Source organism: Hoplias malabaricus, chromosome 7, assembly GCF_029633855.1.
Source record: "Hoplias malabaricus isolate fHopMal1 chromosome 7, fHopMal1.hap1, whole genome shotgun sequence".
Classification (NCBI taxonomy): Eukaryota; Metazoa; Chordata; class Actinopteri; order Characiformes; family Erythrinidae; genus Hoplias; species Hoplias malabaricus.
In genome coordinates, this window is record NC_089806.1 from 41,964,078 (window position 1) to 41,985,625 (window position 21,548).

A 21,548-nucleotide genomic window follows, 5' to 3' on the forward strand; every position below is an offset into this window, starting at 1 on the left:
CGGTCACAAGTATAACACATTAGAGACTGTTCTACACTTGAAGAACAGAAACAGAACATAACAAAACCTACGACTTCATAACACACTACTCTCTTTGTTCCAGATTCACCTCCATCAAACACAGAGATCTACATCTGCGCTGCTGTGGGGGCTTCACTGGCGTTGATGGTCCTCGGAGGAGTCTTCTACTGGAGATACAGAGGTACACACACACACACACAGTGTTGGGAGCTCAGTCCAGTTGCTATGTGTGAGTCTCTGCTTTAATTCTACAGCTCAGAGACGAGGACGGACGGAGAGTCAGACAGGAAGTAGAGGAGGTCAGGAGACTCAGGTAAGACCTGCACTACGCCACTGCAGCACAGAGACTGACCTCACTGCTTTTTCCAAACTCCTGAATCCGGGAGCATTCCCTGTGTTTTCCTTTAGTTTTCCACCTCCGCTGTTTCTCTCTCGGCAGTTCTCAGGCTTTTGTTGAGACTCTGTGGTTTCCATCCAGGGTTTAAAGCTGCTTTTCAGATGTGGAGGGAAAAGCTCCATGTAAATGTTTTATTGTGTTCAGAAAGCATGTGATTGGCTGAATTTGTGTTTCAACAGGATGATGCTCTCGTGCTGTACGCTACTGTAAACAAACAGGACACACACCAGGAGGAGCAAGAACAGGTGAGTGTTTACATTACATTATTTTACACTTACATTAAAGGGACATTGTGAAATGCACACAGCAGTGTGACCCTGATCTTAATGGAACCCCACAGTTAAATTAAACCCTAACTCTAGCTTTAACATTGTCACGGGGGCGTGATGAGTGGATATACGGAGGCGGACACACTCGCTACAACACAGATAGTTTAATAATGAAATAACAAAACAAACGAACTAGACGAGAAACACGAAATAACATGACTTATAAACATAGGAAAGAGCAGGAAACAACACTACAGGACTGGGGCAGGCAACAGGCAGGAGACCGAACAAGGAGAAACAAACACTAATATAACAACTAGGAAACAGAACGAAACTTGACTTGAACCAAACAAAACTACAAATGACAAACGACAAACACAAACACAAATGGGGCATGAAAGGAGCAAGAGAGACGAGCAAGAACGAGGACGAAAACTCAACAAAACATAACACAACATAACACAATGACCGATACCAGGAAGTGAAGGAAGAGGGCTAAAATAAACAAACTTAAAAAGAGACACCTGACACAGATAACGAAGGACAATGACAAAGAGGAGCTAGAGTGAAACGAGGGCGGATATAGGAATAACAACAAACAGACAGAGCCACATGGAAGGGGAAAACAAACAAGAAAGTGCCAGGGTGTGACAAACATCAGGTATCACTCTAAACCTAAACTTCACTGAGAGTCTAAAATTAACCCAGATCTTATCCTTAACCCTGACCCAGCCCCACATCACACAGGTTGGGTTAATAGCAGCGTGTGATTGTCACACTTTAGTGGTAAACACATGTGACACTGACCTGTGGCTGTAGGTTGGTAAACGTGTGTATCACACTCTTTATTCCCCACAGCAGGCTGCTTTTACACAGCTCAGTGTGTGAGTCTCCACCTATGGTTTATAATGTGTCTCTGTTTACATTACTGTATCTTCAGAAGAATAATGACTGCTGTAAAATACACCAATAAATAGAATCAGGACAAAGGCTAATTACACTGCTAATTACTGTCTATTAATATAGTAATGTTAATATTTAATAACATCACAGAGGCATAACGTAGTGTTTCTGAATGTGTTGTTGCTGCAGGACGATGTGACGTACTCCACTGTGGTCCACAACAAACCATCAACATCAGCACACACACTGCTGGACACTGGAGATACTACAGAATACGCCTGTATCAAACGCAGTTAACACACACACACACACACACACACACACACACACACACACTGCTGGACACTGGAGATACTACAGAATATGCCTGTATCAAACGCAGTTAACACACACACACACACACACACACACACACACACACACACAAACACACACACGCACACACACACACACACAAGCACACACTTCCTGTTGAGCCTCTGCAGCAGCGTGTTTCCTCATTGACTTCCTCTCATTGGACTCTCTTCAGCGCACTGGTGGGGGATGGGGGGTAAACACAGATCAGCCATAACATTAAAACCACCTCCTTGTTTCTACACTCACTGTCCACTTTATCAGCTCCACTGACCACACAGGAGCACTTTGTAGTTCTACAATCACAGACTGTAGTCCAGCTGTGGCTCTGCATACTTTGCCAGCCCCCTTTCCCCCTGTCACAGAGGTGGTGATGAGGTGATGACTCAGTGCTCTGTGGTGTGTTGTGGTCAGTTTGCCGTGAGAGAGGTCAGGTACCGACTCAGGCCCAAGGCATTAGATCTCCATCACTCCAGAGAACACAGTTCCACTGCTCCACAGCTCAGTCCTGGAGGGGGTTACACTCTTCTAGACAACACTTGGCATTGAGCATGGTGACTCTAGACTCATGTACGGCTGCTGTAAGGTCTCCCATTTAATCCCATGCCTTTCTACGGAGATCTGTGCACGAGTGAATGTCTGTGTCCACAGTGGGGGGGCACCTTAACGTAGCTGGGGGTCTATGATTCAGATGGAGGCTGTGTTATGTTGTGCACACTGTTGCTAGTTTGCAGCACACAGAGGTGTTTCCTTTCAGGTCCTGTGCTTCCTCTTCTGTGGTAGAGTCTTAACCACAGTGGTGGGGGGTGGAGCTTGGTTGGTTGCAGCTTGTTGTTTATTATCAGAGCGGACAGCCACTGTTTTATCTGCCTTTGTCTGATGAAGGCCTCACAACTGTTATTTCCACTGAGCTCAACTATAACACCCCACTGTGGACACAGGCAATGAAACTGGACGCTCTGGACCAGCTGCACAGCTTAAGGTCACCGTGCTCAATGCCAAGTGTGGGCTAGAGGGGTATAAAGACCCCCAACAATGGGCTGTGGAGCAGTGGGACTGTGTTTTCTGGAGTGATGCAGCTCCATCCAATCCCTTCAGCATGAGTTAGACTGGAACTAATCATCCACCATCAGCACCTGACCTCATTAATGCACGTGTAGCTTCCATCAAATCCTCACAGCAGTGTTCTGAAGCCTCCCCAAAAGAGTATAGGCTATTACTGCAGCAGAGGGGGAACAGGATCATGATCAACACCCTTAAGTTGGATGAGCAGGTGTCTGTAAACATTTGGACACTCAGTGTATTTTAAAACACAAGCATTTGAATTGGTCAGAGAGTCACATGAAGAAGTTTGGGCACCTCCCCCTCCTCACTTCTGCATGGCTGGTCACTGAAACTGTGTGTGTGTTATTTCTGTCTGTCTGCTGACGGTCAGAGAGAGCGCTCTTCTCTCTCAGTGCTGACGTCTGCTTTTCACACTTCTTTTAAGGCTGAGACCACATGGGGATTATGGGTAATGTGGTCTTTTCCTCTGTGTCTGCGCTCTTAAAAACATTCTGGTGGCCTTTAGCCAATACTTAAATATATGCACTGCTTTAAGATTAAAAATGTAATTGAATGATGTTTGTAGAGTTTTTATTTTCATGTGGTGTTTTATTGAGTTAGTATCATAAATAATATAAGTGTTGTTTCATCACAATTTCCTCACTAACCCCAACTCAACATATTCCATTAAATACTAAAAACCAAAAATCATTTTCTGGCAACTCAGTTATTTGTGTTGGACAACGCCATTTTCTCATTCATTTGCTTTCTCCCGCCCACTTGGACACGATGGGTTTTACCGGAGAAGGCTGCTTCAGTTTGGTCCAGGCACGTCTTATTGTGGATAAGGCACAACAAATGCTTCCAGGGTGAGGGTTATAACCATTTTCATGACCCAGAGTGGTTTATTTTATTGGTGTGTTTAGGTTTGCCCATTTTTCTGTTCTGTTGATGGACTGTGTTTGGTGGATATAAGCAGAATTAGCCGCTAGCTTTGTTTAACTCTGTAAGAGAGTGTTACAACCTTTTACAACTTTTATAACCCTCAGGTTTTTTTAATGTAACTATTTAATTTGCTTTGTACGGAGCCCCTAAAGGGACTGGGGGAAATACAAAAAGACTTGATTTTGCGTTCCCTCGCGAATACTTTGTGGGCTCCGTGGTACTGTGCTTGCTGTTGATTATGTGCTTGCTGTGTGTCAGGTGAACTATGGAGCAGCTCATTGAATTTTACTTTGGTCTTGGACTGAAATATAAAGACATAGCATCTCTTCTCAGCAGAAAACATGGATGTGTCATTGGGGAGCGCCAACTGAAACGTTTGTTGCTGTGTTGTTAACTGCTATGAAATGAGGATGAGAGAATTTAAAGTGCAGGTGCATGGACAAAGGTTACGTGAACAGTGCAGAGACAATGAACACAGTTTCCAATCAGTGGGAGAGAATGGAGAGTGAACACCTGAATAAATGTGTAGCTATTGGTAGTGTATTGGAGTAATGTGTGTAAAAGTCAGTTCTGGCAGAAAATGGTGTCCTGTTTTTACTGCAGCTTTAAAAAAACAGAATTCCCAGATAAAACGAAATGCATGGTGTAGCGACCGGCTCTAGCTCCACAGCCGTGTCTGGAGTCAGCGCGCTGAGCCACGTCTCTGTAAAAATCAGTCCGCAGTGTGCCCTGAGATCTCTGTGTGTTGAGCCACTGCTTTACACCCTCCATCTTGTTACTGAACGACTGGATTTTTGTGAGAGACTTTGCTTGGTAAAGGTTTTTCATTAAGATTCTTAGCTTGACCCCTACCCCAGTCAATAACAATAAAAAAACCCAGCCGTCCACACTTTTACTTTCTTTCACGAAGCCGAATACGTCTCATACACCTGTTACTATGGAGATACGTGGAACTACGGCGTCCTGACTGCACTTTCAGGATGCTACAGAACGTATATAAACTTGTTCACAACTTCCTCTGATGTGAGGCAGTTCGTTACAGATGTATGAACGATTCACACTGGCAATGAAACTGTGTTATTAGAGATAAATAAATACATATATAATCTCTGTTTCAAGTGGCTGAATTTCCCTGGAAACTGCAGTGTCCTGATGTGTTGACTGAGCCATGAAAACAGTTGTGTCATAAAACATTTGCAAAGGAGCGCAATGTATTTGAGAGGGAACGCAAAATCAAGTCTTTTTTATTTTTCCCCCAGTCCCTTTAGGGGCTCCGTAGCTTTGAGACTAAAGGCACAACACGTTAAACAGAGGGAGAGGGAAACAGAGGAGAGAGAAGTTAAGTTTCTATTACTGTTTTTATGAATGTTCTCATGTTCTTGCATCATTGTTTAACATTTCTCACACTCAACTGACTGAAATGGAGTCTTATAACTGTGACATTTATACAGTAAACATAATACATATTTTTACTGTTTCATGTGAAAGATGTGAGATATGATCACAGTACGGAATAAAAGTCATCTGTTGAATATCTTTTGATGGTGACATTTATTAAGTTCATGTTTTATAAAAGTGCTTTTTACTGTCTGTCAAAGTAACTCACTGTCCTCAAAATACTTTGTTGGATCACTGTAATTTTACCAGAAGTTGACACAACTCAAAAAGACTGTTACAAAATGTTGCATTGATATTTTTGTTGTTGACCCAATATTTTATTTTTTTTAGAGTGTGTGCTCTATTTCTCTCTCACACACAGACTGTGGGGACTACAACACATACGTATCTAATACACAATTAAGTGACATTCCTGAGCCCTGTACATGCTCTGTCCAAGGTCCTGAAGCTCCATTCTCCAGCTCAGTTTCAGAACCATGGACAGTGGAAATCTGGTCTAAAGCTGAACAACCCACAAGAACATTAGTGAGGTCAGGGACTGATGTTAAATGATTATTTCTGGATCACAAACACTTCTCTGTTATTCCTTTTACCCCCCATTAATATTCCTCTCAGATACTTAGATTGTGTTCATGTCATGTTCACACACACGCACACACACACACACACTCACACACACATTCACACACACACTCACACACTCACACACACTCACACACACACACACACACACACACAGAGATTTCTCTGACAGCTGCTGAGTGCTAGGAAGTCCAACAAAGACCCATCAAACTCCTGAGGGGCTCTGCACGGCTGAATGAGATCAGTGCTGCAGCACAACACACACACACACACACACACACACACACACAGACAGAATGGGTTACCTGGAGGAGTCTGAACACTGAGTCTGAAGCCGATGTGATCTCCTTCACTGTCACAGGTGTACACTCCCCCATCCTCTTCAGTCAGGTGTGATATGAGCAGAGAGAGATTTCCTGGAGAGTGAGAGTTAAACAGCTGGACTCTGTCTCTGTACGGACCGCTCTCATTAGACACCTCCTTCCACTGAAGTGTTTCTTCGTTGTCCTCCTTCAGTGTTTTAATGTCGTCTTTCGTCCAGGTGACATTCCCAGGTGTGGTGCTGAGGTCAGTGCAGTAACAGAGCAGCAGGACTGACCCTCCTAGATACGCTGAGATGGTAAATGGGTTTTTACTGGGTTCCAGTTTACAACCTGCAGAAACATGAATTAGTAAAATAAGATTTACACATTCTCCCCACATTAAATAGTGATTAGACCTTGTGCAAATACAAATGGAAGACTTTAATAAACAAGTGAAGCACAGTTTCCTCTTCAACAATCAACAGGTTCATACACAAATAAATAAATAAACAATAAAAAAGGATTGGTTCCTGATTTGACTTGGAAAACACTTCAAAGGTCACTGTACGTTATCTACAGCTTTCTCAGATGTCTCTCACTTCTGGGTCTAGTGAGAAAACACTGTGCACCGTGCTGCCGTTTCTCACCACACTAACTTTCTCTAAACGTTTTGTAACTGGTGTTTTTTTCTTCTTCTTCCCTGCACCAATGCTTATTTGCCTAGGATCACTGAAAGACTGTGCTTTTACTGATGGGGTTTTACTGCTTCTTCTGCCACTAGACCCTTACACACTGCTGTAGAAGAAGACGGATTATGGTTTGAGTTTTTACACTGGGTCTGTCCCTACTGCTGCCCCCTGCTCCTGCTCCTCCTTCCACTTCTCAGAAGACTGAACAACTCATTGTTTACCATTATTTATTGACTGTTCATTGTTTACTGCACACCTCTCAACTGTGGTGAATGAGATTCTGCGTTCACTCAGCAGCTTGTGATAAGTCTCTGGTTCATTGCATTCACTAAATTTACAGGATGGTGCTGTGTGGCTAACATAGTCCTAGCCCTAACATTAGCGCAGGTGGGAGCCACGCTGACTGTGAAACATGTTTCCTGACAGATATCTAATGTTTGTCATCTGCAGTTTTGACTTTTGTGATCCTAGATGAACTTGGTTGTCTTTGCTCTCACAACCTTGACTCCTCCATCTACAGCTACTGCTGTTCCAAAGAGCTCACTTTCTTCCCTGTTACATCCACTGAGCATTAAAACCAAGACTATTCCAGTCTTCAGAATCCTACTTCCGCACTATTTGGACCAATTGCTGTGGACGTGGACAAATCCACACTCCTTAGTGTTATTAGTCAGTATCATCAGGACATGCTCCTTTTAACTGGAACCTGACAAGTGCCAGGGTAAGTGTCTGCATCTTAAATATTTAGAACCAGGTAGAGCTGCCTCATTTAAGTATGCAGAGCATGAGGTGAACTACAGTCTGTGATTGTAGAGCTACAGAGTGCACCTACACAGTCAGTGGAGACGATACAATGGAGAATAACTGAAGAATGAAGAAGAAAAGTCTCACTCACCTTCAGAGCCCTGAGGTCCAGTGAAGAGAAGATAAAACATCAGCAACATTGTCCCTAGTAAAACAGCACTGAGTTCCAGCACAGTGACCACTCCACACTCTCTCTACACACACACTCTTTACACACACACACACACACACACACACACAGTGTAATGTCCTCGTGCACCGAGGATCTGGGGGAGACTGGACTTTACCGGACGTCTTCTCACTGTTAAAGTGTTCATCAGCAGGTGTTTGACTCTTCAGATCACACTCACAGATGAGGAACTGTCAGAGTGAGAGCGTTTACAGTTTCCACTTTAGTGGTGCATTGTTTCTCAGTAAATGACGGCACCCTGTCTATGACACTTCCAGTGGATAGTTGGGTTCAAAGGAGAGAATGGATGAGAGAAACAGGAGTAATTAATCCTTCTGTAAATTGTGAACATCCACTTTGCTGCAGCTAATTTCGACTGAGGCTAGTTGCTTGTATCCAGTAACTCTTAAATCTACTGTTTTTTCCTACGATCCTCCTGCTCCACCCTGTGACCCAAAAACTGATGTGACGCCATCTTGTCACCTGTCTATATACTCAAGGACACTAAAGAAGCCACTTTAAATCCCCTCTGAAGTGACTTCCAGTGGAGGATACACAAGAGTTTGATTCCCTGGAAATCTTTAAGATTTTGAAGTGATATCGCTGCTTGCCGCTCAGAGAGTAAACAAACATAGAGAAGGCTACAAACAAATGTAAACTATAATCACAAATATGAAACAGGTCTGAGCATGAATGAGTAGATAAACAAATATAAACAGGTGTTTAAACATTCACAACACAGTTAAATGGATGGAATAGCCTTATGTGTGCAGTCTGTGAGCAACAACTGTGATTGGCTCAGGAGTAATAGGGCTGTGCTGAAAGTAAATTTGTGTTAGGCTCAGTTCAACAGTTCATGCTCCTCACTTCCTGTCCTCGATTCCTCTGGTCTTTTCCAGAACAGTAGAGGAGCAGTAGGAAGGGAGAAGGAGAACAGGAGCAGTAGCACACTTTCTGGAAGCACCCTGTGTCTCCGTTAACAACATGCTAACACTGCTGCTGGGTGCTGCAAATATAGATCAAAAGATTCCATCTCTAATTAGTGGCCTGCTGATGTCATCTGAGTGACACCTTCTCCAGTTAGTGGCCTGCTATCACTGCAGCTAGCGGCTGCTAATGTTGCTGAGGTTAGATATGGTCCTCTACTGCTTTCAAGATCAGCTCATGTTTAATTTGGAACAAGGAAATGTGAATTTAGTACATTTTTAGAAAGTTACACAGGACACAATCCTGCAGCTTGTGACCCTTTAGAGCAAAGGAATAAGGGTAAGGATAGGGTTAGGGTCAAAGTGGATTTTTCACTCAGGGCAGGGCTAGGATTAGGGTACCAGCACAATAACAACCTAACTCACCACCACCCACTAAACCCTGCTCTGTGGGGGTCCTAACATTGACCAACAGTGAGAAAAGGGGCATATAAAGTCTGCAGAGTAACAGATGGACTAGTGTCTATGCCTGTAGAGCTACAAAGGGCACCTACATGGTCAACAGAACCGAGTCCCAGCACAGTGAGCACTCCACAGTCAGCTCCACACTCGCCCTGTTTATACACATTAATGTAGTCTAATGTCCTCTGGCTCCAAGGATCTTCAGCAGACTGAACTCTCCCGGACGTCTTCACACTCTCAAAGTGTTCATGAGCAGGTGTGTGACAATTCAGATCACACTCGCTGATAAGGAACAGTCAGAGTCATGAGAGTGTTTACCATTTCCACTGCAGTCGTGCACTGTTTCTCAGTAATCAACCACACCCTGACTACGACACTTCACCTACAGAGGACGGATTTAGTGTTTGGATGGGTTTAATAACAATTATGCAGCAGCTATAAGCAGAAATAAACAGAAAACCAATCATAAGCAGGTGTTTAAACATTCACAATGCTATTAAAACTTAGACCATGTATCCCACAGTTCACAGGGTGAAAGCACACCTTGTCCTCTCAGCTTTATAACTCAGCAATGCCTGATCACATCTGTGTTATTCACATATCGTTAGAAATGGCAGATCCAATTGTTTCTAAAAATAGCACTCGCACCATGGTGTGGTGAAGCCACTGGAGTAAACCAGTGTGAAAATAAACTGAAAAAACCTGGGTCACTTAGCAACAAAAATATGCAAAATTATCTGTGTTTCTACTGCTATCATTTATTCATAATGTTTTGAAAACATTGGTATTAGATTTCACAAGAAAATACTATATTGGATTTCACACCACGACCCTGAAATAGATAAACAGAAAAGATGATGTATGTATCACTGGGTGTTTTCTAAATGAACAAGTATTTATTTCATCAGAGATAACGCTGAGCCAAGGCTCACACTGAATTTACACAAAAATAAATAAATAAATAAATAAATACATAAATAAATAAAATTTAATTCACATGGAACAAGTAAACAAATAAACACCAAACAAAGGAAGAATAATGAGGAGGTGGGGAAAAGGCAGGAGCCAATGAAAAACTGAAAACAAAGAATTTGCAGAAAGCTAGAGAAATTAGACCAAAGCACACAGCACCAACAAAGAAGCACAAGACAAAGGGGTGGGGGGCAAAAACCTGAAACACAAGGACTGTCACGCCCTCGACTCGTCATGTCTGTTTTCCCCGGTCATGTGCTCTTTTAGCACATGGCTATGTTTGTTATTATTCTAGTCCCGCCTTTGCCCCGTCTCCTCGTCTGTCATTTGTTAACCTGTCCCCTCGTTATCTGTCCAGGTGTGTCTCGTTTATGTCAAGCATTTAAGCCCTCTTGTCTCACGTCCTGGTTTGTCGAACATTTCTCCGTTGTCCTAAGTCATGCCGTGTTGTTTTCCTCCCGTTTTCTAGTCAGGTTATGTTTGTTTCTTAGTTTCGTCGTTCTTTGTATTGTGTCTAGTCAGTTATCTTATCCAGTCTGTCCGTATATCTAGTTTGTCTTTACTCCTCTTCTGTTCGTTTAGTTCCTTTGTCCATGTCTCTGTTAGCTCTCTGTTTGTTATCTTGTTATCTAAAGCTCTCTGTTTATTGTTCTTTAGTAAATTAAACTTTATCTGTGCTGTAGCAAGTGCGTCCGCCTCCGTCAGTCCGTCCCGTGATCCGTGACCAGGACAGATCGAAACTAGCTGTGGAGCTGGGAATAAAAGGTGAGACAAAGTTGTTCTGTTCCAATCTTCATCTGGAAAACAGAACCAGAAAAAAAAGAAATATGTCTATGATCATACGGTCAGGACACACCTCTAACATCACACTGAACTGAACACAGCACCTGCTCCACATTCCTGACACATCCACTTTCACTTTCACTTTCCTTCCTCCGCTGCATTACTGCTCTCCTCACAGGTGTTCCTCTGTTGCCATGGAAACTGAGTAACCACTCTGTTGAACTACAACTAGAACCAGTTGACGTGCAGTTTGCTTGATCCTGATTGGCTAAGTGCAGTGTAGAAGACACATCTAACACTAGAACTACCAAACCGCTGCCATCTGGCAATTATACCTTTAAATCCCAAAGAACTGCCATTTGGCAGGTGTGAACAGCTCTTCTCACCTCCAGTGTTATGTAAATGAGGCCTTTACATTTGAAAGGAGACACTCTACTGCACTCCACACTCTTCTCTGCAGCAAGTTGGTGAAGCCCCACCCACCAAAAAAGTCAACATTACCAGACATTTAGATTCAAGGTAGTTTTATTGGTATATGCACAGGAAAGAAAGGTTTTGCTTGGTTTCCCTGTACAATGAAATAGTAATAAAGGAAGTTATAAAAGATAAAATAAGCATGCAACAATATGATAACAAAAGTATTCATAAATAGAAATGTAAACTATACAGAAACATCAACTATGTTCTTCATGCCACACTGTGCCATCTTTTGCCGTCTCTGTCAGCCACTCGTGTGTCTCCATGCGACCTTTCCTGAAGATGGTGAAGTCTCCTCATCTACAGGACCATATGTTTGAGATTTGATTAGTGAAAGGTTGAAATAATGTGAAATTGACACAAACATGGTATTTGAATTATAATTCCAAAACATCTCAAGTATGCCTCCTTTGTGCTAATGTAGGATTGTTTTCACAGTGCAAAAAGTGTCATATTGATTAGTCAAAATAGCTCTGATATTTTGTAACCTTATTTTAAGTAGTTTTTGTCTTTTGAAAAACTGCCAATAGGTAAAGATATTTTTAAATAAATTTATACAAAAAAAACAACCCTCAGCTACTTGTAAAAAATAAATTTTTACTTAAACTTTTTAAAACCCAAAGTAAAAGAATCTTATCAGGACATTTTCTCTTGTTTTAAGTCAAAATACAAGTCAAAATTACTCAAATTAAAATAGAACAATATTCTTGAGCAATTTTAACTTATCAAGATTGTACTTTTTGCAGTGTGTCTGTTCCAAAATCACAACAGCCAGAACCGCCAAACAAACATAGGAAATTTAGGAAATCTTACCAGAAGAGATTTCAGAGTCACCGCTCTGATCAATAGTAATTTCTTCTCCATCGGAGTCACAGGGGTTGACATGGTTGAGGATCATGTCCAAAGACTGCTGTGTACTGTAGACCTTTGCCATCTTTGCTTCTCGGTCAACAGAGTAAGTGAAATATGTGTGGTGACGTGGCCTTTTATCCACATGGAGGTGGACACATACATAATCGTAATCATCATCGTTCACGCTATCACCCACCACACCCATCCCTGTTCACTGTTACCTGGTACTGGCATATTTCAATCTAATGGCTGCAACAGTGTGATAGTAACTGCTCTGCCCTCTGTTGATGATAACTGTCTGCAAATTGTCACAAATAATAAAATATATACATATTATTGTCTTGTTCTGATTCCTTATTCTCTGTAATTTTTAATTTCATTAACTGACCCATCACTAGGGCGGCACGGTGGCGCAGCAGGTAGTGTCGCAGTCACACAGCTCCAGGGGCCTGGAGGTTGTGGGTTCGATTCCTGCTCCGGGTGACTGTCTGTGAGGAGTTGGTGTGTTCTCCCCGTGTCCGCGTGGGTTTCCTCCGGGTGCTCCGGTTTCCTCCCACAGTCCAAAAACACACGTTGCAGGTGGATTGGCGACTCAAAACGTGTCTGTAGGTGTGAATGTGTGTGTGTGTCTGTGTTGCCCTGTGAAGGACTGGCGTCCCCTCCAGGGTGTATTCCCGCCTTGCGCCCAATGATTCCAGGTAGGCTCTGGACCCCCTGCGACCCTAAATTGGATAAGCGGTTACAGATAATGGATGGATGGATGGACCCATCACTAAGACTTTGGAGGTTAGTGTCCACTGTGGGGTCACCTTATAGCAGCAGAACAGTGTATTATTTATAGCCTTTATTTCACCCAGTAACTGAGCTTTAACTTCAGGATGGACTTCCTCTCTCACCTTCTGCGGATGTGACATAGTGGAGAATGTGATGAAAAAAAGAGAGCGTGCAGCAAGACACAACAACATAGCTATAATTAACTTGTGAAACCAGAGAGAGATGAGCTCATCTGACCATTGTTCCTGTTTACTGTGTTCATTAGTGAGCAGAGAAGAGTCCGGTGAATTTCTGCTGAGAGAGTTACAGACTTTAGTGTAGTTTAGAGTAGTGTAGTGTAGTTTAGCTTAGTGTAGTGTAGTGTAGTTTAGCTTAGTGTAGTTTAGTGTAATGTAGTGTTGTGTAGTGTAGTGTAGACTGGTTGAGGTTGAGTGTACACTTGAGGACAGAGCTGCACAGCTACAGTAGTAGAGTAGAATCAGGGTGGAGTTGTGGCTGTAACTGCTGTAGGGTTGTTGTGGCTGTGTGTAGTGAGTGTGTTCTGGATCTCAGTAAGAATGCAGGTGTGTGTTTATCTGCTGTTGGTGCTCCATGTGGCTGAAGGTAAGTTCATTCTCTCTCCTACTGTAGATCCTCCAACACAAAACACCACCATTTAAAGCTCACTTCAGAATTATGTTGCAGTTTCACTGTAGCTTTGGGAGTTTAAGAGTTACAACTGAACAGTGTGAATGGCTGCTTTCAAACATTTTTCAGGACCATTACAGCCCCCCAGTCCACTTCCTGACACAGCCCCCCAGGCTAAAGGATTAGCATTAGCATTTCTAATGGTGCTGCAGAGTGGAGGTGTGTGTACAGAGGGGTGATGAGGTGATAACTCAGTGCTCTGTGGTGTGTTGTAGTCAGTTTGCTGATGGTCAGAGAGAGCACTATATTGGGTCTCGGCTTCCTCTCTGTTGTCACGGTGACGAGGCCACAGTTGTGGTGAAGAAATATGAGGCCTGTTTCTCTCTGAGTCTGCGCAGTGGACACTACTCACAGACAGAGGGGCTTATGTAGCCAGGTCACTGCTATATACTACACTACAGAGACTAAAGTTTGGGGACACCTGCTCAGTCAACATGGGGAATGTCCCTCTTTGGTGCAGTATGAGCCTCTACTCTTCTGAGAAAGCTTTACACTAGACATTGCTGTGTGTAACTGCACAGTTAGGAGTGATGACACGTGACGTGGTGCAACATGTGCTATGAAGAGAATAAAGAGCAAGTAAGAAGTGAAAACACCCAGTGTACTGCCCGATTTATGGTGTTTTAGAGAGAGAGAGAGAGAGAGAGAGAGAGAGAGAGAGAGAGAGAGAGAAAGAGAGTAAGAGAGAGAGAGAGAGAGAGAGAGAGAGAGAGAGAAAGAGAGATAGATACAGAGAGAGAGAGAGAGAGAGAGAGAGAGTAAGAGAGAGAGAAAGAGAGATAGATACAGAGAGAGAAAGAGAGATAGATACAGAGAGAGAGAGAGAGAGAGAGAGAGAGAGTAAGAGAGATAGATACAGAGAGAGAGAGAGAGAGAGAGAGAGAGAGACGTTGTGGACGAGTCCAGTAAAGCGCTCAGGCTTTAGTTTAGTGCTGATATTGTGGGGAATGTTGTGGAGTTGAGGACACTGGTGTGTGTTGTTATGTTCAGTTGTGTAGTTTGTGAGGAGGTGGATCTTCAGGAGTGTTGTTGTTACTGTGTGTAGTGACGGTGTTGTAGATCTCAGACACAATGCAGCTGTGTTTTTATCTTCTGCTTGTCCTCCATGTGGCTGAAGGTAAGTTCATCTCTTCTCCTACTGTCCATTGTCCACCACAGTCCAGTTAGAGCTTCAGATTCTGCTGAAGAGACGCTTGAATGGAACTGAAATGGGCTCCTTGACTTGTAGCAGTGGTGGGGGACTTTTTTCGTGAAGCATGTGACCAGGACATGAACCATTAGTAACACAAGAGCTTCCTGGAGTTTTCATGGTTCTGTATGGAACCTCCACTCAAGCCGATGTGATTTTCTCCCATCATTGTGATAGAGTCAGAACAGCGCTCTCTCCAGAACACTCTCAGTAACAGATACCACACTGTAACTGGGGTGATCCCCCTCACATAACTGGGGTGGTCCCCTTAAGCACAGGTCTTCAGTAACTTCAGTTAGAAACATGGGAGTAAGATATTCCAATAGACCAAGACCACTGTCGTTCTTTTGATAGACTTAGACTTAGACTTAGACCTGACTTTATTGATTCCACATCGGGGAAATTCACTTGTTACAGCAGCACACAATCTTAGGGATTGAACAAAAAGTGGGGAAAAACAATGGAGGAAAAGACTTAAACTTACATACTCACAAAACATATAACCCATACAACCATACGGAGATGGTTGCACATGAGAAGTTATTGCACATGATTATTTGTATTGTTGGGGAAAAGGCAGAGGTAGTAATACTGGTAGTGCAAAAACTATGTGCAAGATAACAGTGTATATTACATATTGTAAGTGTTGTATAATCTAACAGCAGTGGGTATGAATGACCTTCGGTATCTCTCTTTCCTGCACTGTGGGTGTAACAGTCGTCTGCTAAAGGAGCTGCTCAAGGCCCCCACTGTCGCATATACTGGGTGAGAGGGGTTATCCACAATTGATGTCAGTTTTGCTAACATTCTCCTCTCACCCACCTCCTCTATGGAGTCCAGAGGACAGTCTAAGTCTGAGCCAGCCCTTCTGACCAGTTTATTTAGCCTCTTCCTGTCCCTATCAAAGTTCCACAGCCCCAGCAGACCACAGCGTAGAAAATCACTGAAGCCACTGCAGTGTCGTAAAAAGTCCTTAGCAGTGTCTTGCACAACCCAAAGGACCTAAGCCTCCTCAGCAAGTGGAGATGACTTTGGCCCTTCCTGTACAAGAAATCTGTGTTTATTGACCAGTCCAGTTTACGCCCAGGTATTTATAATCCTTCACAATCTCAATGTCCACACCCTGGATGTTCACTGGTGCAAGTTGGATAGGCTTCTTTCTGAAGTCAATCACCACCTCCTTTGTCTTGCTGGCATTAATACACAGTTTGTTCAAGTAACACCAGTCCACAAAGTTGGTGATGACCTCTTTATACTCCAGATCATTCCCCTCTGACACACATCCAACAATGGCCGTATCATCAGAGAACTTCTGGAGGTGGCAGCTGTCCGAGTTGTAACTGAAGTCTGATGTGTAGAATGTAAATAGGAAAGGAGCGTGAACTGTACCCTGAGGGGTGCTACAGACCACCACATCAGACACGCAGTCATGTAGCCTCACCTACTGCGGTCTGTTGGTGAGGTAATCAGTGATCCATGCAGCCAGATGAGAGTTGACAGCAGCTCCCTCCAATTTCCCCCCTTAGTAGTGGTGACTGGATTGTATTGAAAGCACTGGAAAAGTCAAAGAATAATACTCTTACAGCGCTCCATGCTAATAATTCTCTCTTAGGTGAGAGGTTAGAGCTACTGGCCTGAAGTGGTTAGGCTCCCTAGGGTGTGCAGTCTTTGGAACTGGAACCACACATGAAGTTTTCCACAGAAGTGGAACTCTTCTAAGACTGAGGCTCAGGTTAAAGATGTGCAGGAGTACATAGGCTGCACAGTCCTAGAGCTGGTCTGCACAGTCCTTAAGCAGCCTTGGGTTGATGCCATCAGGGCCAGCTGCCTTCCTTGTCTTTATTCTCCTAAGTTCCCTCCTTACCTGATCAGCTGTATCGGAGAAACGGGAGGTGGAGCTGTGGTCTGTCTTCTGTTGGGTAAGGTCAGGGCTAGGGTGTGTGGATCAGTTCTGTCAGGAACACAGTGGGGTGGTGTACTGTGAGAGGGGAGCCATTGGTGACAGGGGCATTTGGGTGGAGGGGAGATTTAGGTGTGGTACTACAGTGGAATGCAGGCTTTGATGAATTGGGGAGGGTGGGATGACACAGTCGAATCTGTTGAAAAAGAGATTCAACTCATTTGCCCAGTCCTGTCCTCCAGATTCAGGACCCCTCCTACAAATTTTTGCTTGGCCAGCCATTACATTTACATTTACATTTATGCATTTGGCAGACGCTTTTATCCAAAGTGACTTACAAAAGAGGAGCTAACATTCAAACTACAGCACAAATTATACAAAATACCTTACATTAAGTGCAATATGCCAGGAAGTAATAAGTGCATTATTAAGAAAGACATTCAGTGCAAAAGATGCTCTCGGAAGAGCTGGGTTTTCAATGATTTCTTGAATGCAGAGAGGGTTTCTGTTGCTCTGATAGTGCTTGGAAGCTCGTTCCACCAGCGTGGTACCAGAGATGAGAATAGCCTCAACTGACCTGTACGGAGGGTTGGTCGTGTTAGTAGGCACTCCTTTGAGGAATGGAGAGGGCGGGCGCTAACGTATGGTTTTAAGAGTCTATTGAGGTAGATGGGAGCAGAACCAGTGAATACTCTGAAGGCCATCATTAGTGATTTGAATTTGATGCGAGCAGCTAAGGGTAGCCAATGCAGCTCAACTAATAGGGGCGTGACATGTGCTCTTTTTGGTTGGTTGAAGACCAGGCGTGCTGCCGCATTCTGGATCATCTGTAGCGGTCTCACAGCACAGGTCGGAAGACCTGTCAGGAGGGCGTTGCAATAGTCTAGACGGGAGATTACTAACGTCTGAACGAGGAGCTGTGTTGTATGTTGAGTTAGGTATGGCCTAATCTTCCTTATGTTGAATAGGGAGAAGCGGCACGATCGAGCTACAGCGGTAACATGATCTGCGAAGGTCAGCTGGTCGTCAACCATGACACCTAGGTTTCTTACAACCTTGGTGGGAGCCACTGATAGGGACCCTAGCTTGATGCTGATGTTGTGGAGAATAGCTTGCTTGGCTGGGAGGACCAGTAGTTCAGTTTTGGATAAATTCAATTGGAGGTGATGTTCCTTCATCCATGTAGATATGTCAGAGAGACAGTCAGAGATTCGAGTTGCCACTGAAGTGTCTCCTGGAGGAAAGGATAAATAGAGCTGTGTGTTATCTGCATAGCAGTGATAGGAGAAGCCGTGTGAATGTATGATTGGGCCTAGAGAGGTAGTGTACAAGGCAAAGAGGAGGGGTCCCAGCACCGAGCCTTGGGGCACACCTGTGGTGAGGTGGTGTCGCGCTGATGTTTGTCCAAGCCATGACACACTGAAGGATCGTCCAGTGAGATAAGACTCAAACCAGGAGAGTGCATTGTTCTTGAAGCCCATGTCAGTGAGTTTGTTTAGTAAGATGTGGTGGTTGACCGTATCAAACGCTGCTGATAGGTCGAGCAGAATGAGAACTGAGGATTGACCTGTTGCTTTTGCATCTTTAAGAGCTTCCATTACTGACAGAAGTGCAGTTTCCGTCGAGTAGCCGCTCTTGAAGCCGGACTGGTTCGAGTCAAGAAGGTTATGTTGGGAGAGGAATTTTGTTGCCTGCTTAAAGACAGCTCTTTCAATGATTTTAGACAGGAAGGGGAGGAGAGAGACTGGTCGGTAGTTCTCTACTATAGAAGGAGCAAGAGCAGGTTTTTTGAGTAGAGGTCTTACTTGAGCTTGCTTGAAGGTGTTTGGAAATGTTCCAGAGGTTAGTGAGGAATTGATTACATGAGTGGCTGCGGACACAATGGACGGGGCTATTGTTTGCAGTAGGGTGGTAGGAATGGGATCCAGTGGACAGGATGTGGGACGGCCACCTCTAAGAAGATTTGATACCTCGTCTTCTGTGAGAGGAGTGAAAGAAGGGAAGGAAGCAGTAGGTTTAGGAGGATTCAAAGGGGGAGCCGAAGACTGTGTAGAGGGGTCAGAAAACCGGCTGCTGATTGCAGCAACTTTGCTGGTGAAGAAGTCAGCAAATGCGTCAGCGGTGAGGTTGGTTGCAGGGGGTGGAGGTGGAGGGTTCAGCAGAGACTTGAAGGTTGAAAACAGCTTCCGGTTGTCAGTAGCATTGTTGATTTTGTCTTGATAGAATTTCTTTTTTGCAATGGTGACATTTGTTGAGAAGGCTGAGAGCAGGGATTGTAGTTGTGTCAGGTGTGATGGGTCTTTTGTTTTTCGCCATCTCCTCTCAGCAGCTCTGAGGTTAGTGCGCATTGATCGAAGGGAGTCAGTAAGCCACGGGTGGGGCTGCATGGGTCTTGCGGGTCTGGTAGTCAGAGGGCACAGGCGATCTAAGCAGGAGCTCAGTGTTGTGCAGAGTGACTCTGTGGCGTCATTGACCTCAAGAGATGAGAAGGTGCTGGGGGGTGGGAGAGCAGAAGTCACAAGGGCAGAGAAGTGGGTGGGAGATAGGTTGCGGAGATTGCGCCGGACGGGGACAGGGGGAGCGGACACAGTGGGTTGCTGAGGGAGACAAGCATTGAGCTGAATAAAGTAATGGTCAGAGAGATGTAGAGGAGTAACATTTACAGAGTTAATTAGGCAGTGTTTGGTGAGAATGAGACCAAGTGCATTACCTGCTTTGTGAGTTGAGGGGGTGCATACCTGCTGTAGCTCAAAGGAGTGGGTCAGAGAGAAGAAGTCAGCAGCAGCCGGAGTATCAAGGTGGATGTTCATGTCACCGAGAATGAGCATGGGACAGTCATGTTCAGGGATGGATGAAAGCAGGGTGTCTAGTTCTTCTAGGAAATCACCCAGTTGCCCTGGGGGACGGTATACAACGACCACATACATTTTTACTGGTGCAGTCATCAGGATGGCATGGAATTCGAAGGAGATGTATGAGACCGATGATTCGAACTGGGTATATTTCCATGTGTTGGAAATCAACAGCCCCGTACCACCACCTCGTTTACCAGGCCGTGGTGTATGGGAGAATCTGTAGTTGATGGAGAGAGCAGTGGGGGTAGCGCTGTTTTCCGGTTTGATCCAAGTCTCAGTGAGGGCTAGGATGTCTAGTGAAAGATGGTTTGCATAGGCAGAGATGAAGTCTGCTTTATTTACTGCAGACTGACAGTTCCATAGACCTATTGAGAAGGAATTGGTTATGGGTGTGGATGTGTGATATAGAGAGCGAAGGTTATCAAGGTTTCGTTTCCGTCTGTGGAAGTAGAAGCGCCTGCGAGTTCCAGAGAGAGGAGAGATGGGGTAGGGACACATTGTGGAAAGAGGAAAGAGGAAAATTAGGTTTAGTGGCCTCGCTTGGGAGACACGTTATGTCTTTACCCCAGAATGTCTTCACACCAGAAAGGCTGAACACAAAGGCTGACGCTTCAGAGGGATCATTCATTTTTGTAATGGAGATCTCACACACCTGTCCTGTGTTGGTGATTGATTGTCCCAGCTGAGACCGCCCACTGACAGTTTGGTAGAGAACAAAAGGCCTGAGGGAGTGGTCACAGCTGAAACTCCCTCGAGCTGATTGTTTCCCTAATTGAATCAGTAGTGGTACTTAACACCTTTAGAATGGGTTTCAGTTGATACTTGCAGTCAGGTGACTGGAGCCACAGCACAGGAAGTCCACAAGATCAGTTGAGTTGGTAAATAAATACAGAATGCACAAGCTTGCACTTACTCAGTTTCTTCTTCTGTGTCTGCAGTTCCATGGTTTTCAGGCCTCTCCAGACCTCTCTGGTGTTGCACTCATTGAGGCTCTCCTCCAGCTTCCTTCTGTATTTGTCCTTCCCCTTCCTTACCCCCCTCTTCAGCTCCCTCTGCACTATTTTAAGCTCCTCCTTGTCACTGGACTTAAAAACCCTCTTCTTTACATTTAACAGGGCTTTTAATTCAGGGGTCATCCATGGCTTATTGTTGGGAAAACACTGTACCTTCCTGGTAGGCACAGTATGTTCCACACAGAAGTTAATGTAGTCCGTGATGCATTCAGTCAAGCTGTTGATATCTTCCCCATGAGGTTCACATAACACATCCCAGTCCATGGTGTCCCTCAGTGCGCTACTGATTTCCTCAGACCAGATCCTTACATACCTCTTGGTGGGTGGTTGTCTATTCACCACCGGTATGTATACAGGGGACAGAAGAACCAGGATGTGATCGGAACAACCCAACGGGGGAAGGGGTGATGAACAATAAGCATCCTTAGTAATCATGTACATTAGATCCAGGGTTTTATTGTCTCTGGTGTGACACTTAACATACTCAGTGAATGTTGGGAGAGTGGAGGACATTGAGGCATGATTAAAGTCACCAGAAATTAAGAGCAGGGACTGAGGATGTGACGTCTGTAGTTTCGACACTACAGTATGTAAGCACTCGCAGGCTGTCACAGCATGGGCCAACGGGGGGTTGTATACAATTATCGCGATAACATGCGAGAATTCCCTTGGGAGATAATATGGCCGAATGCTAATCGCTAGCAGTTCAATGTCCTTACTGCAGTACTGCTTTTTCACCCAAACGTGCCCTGAATTACACCATTTATGGTTCACAAACATT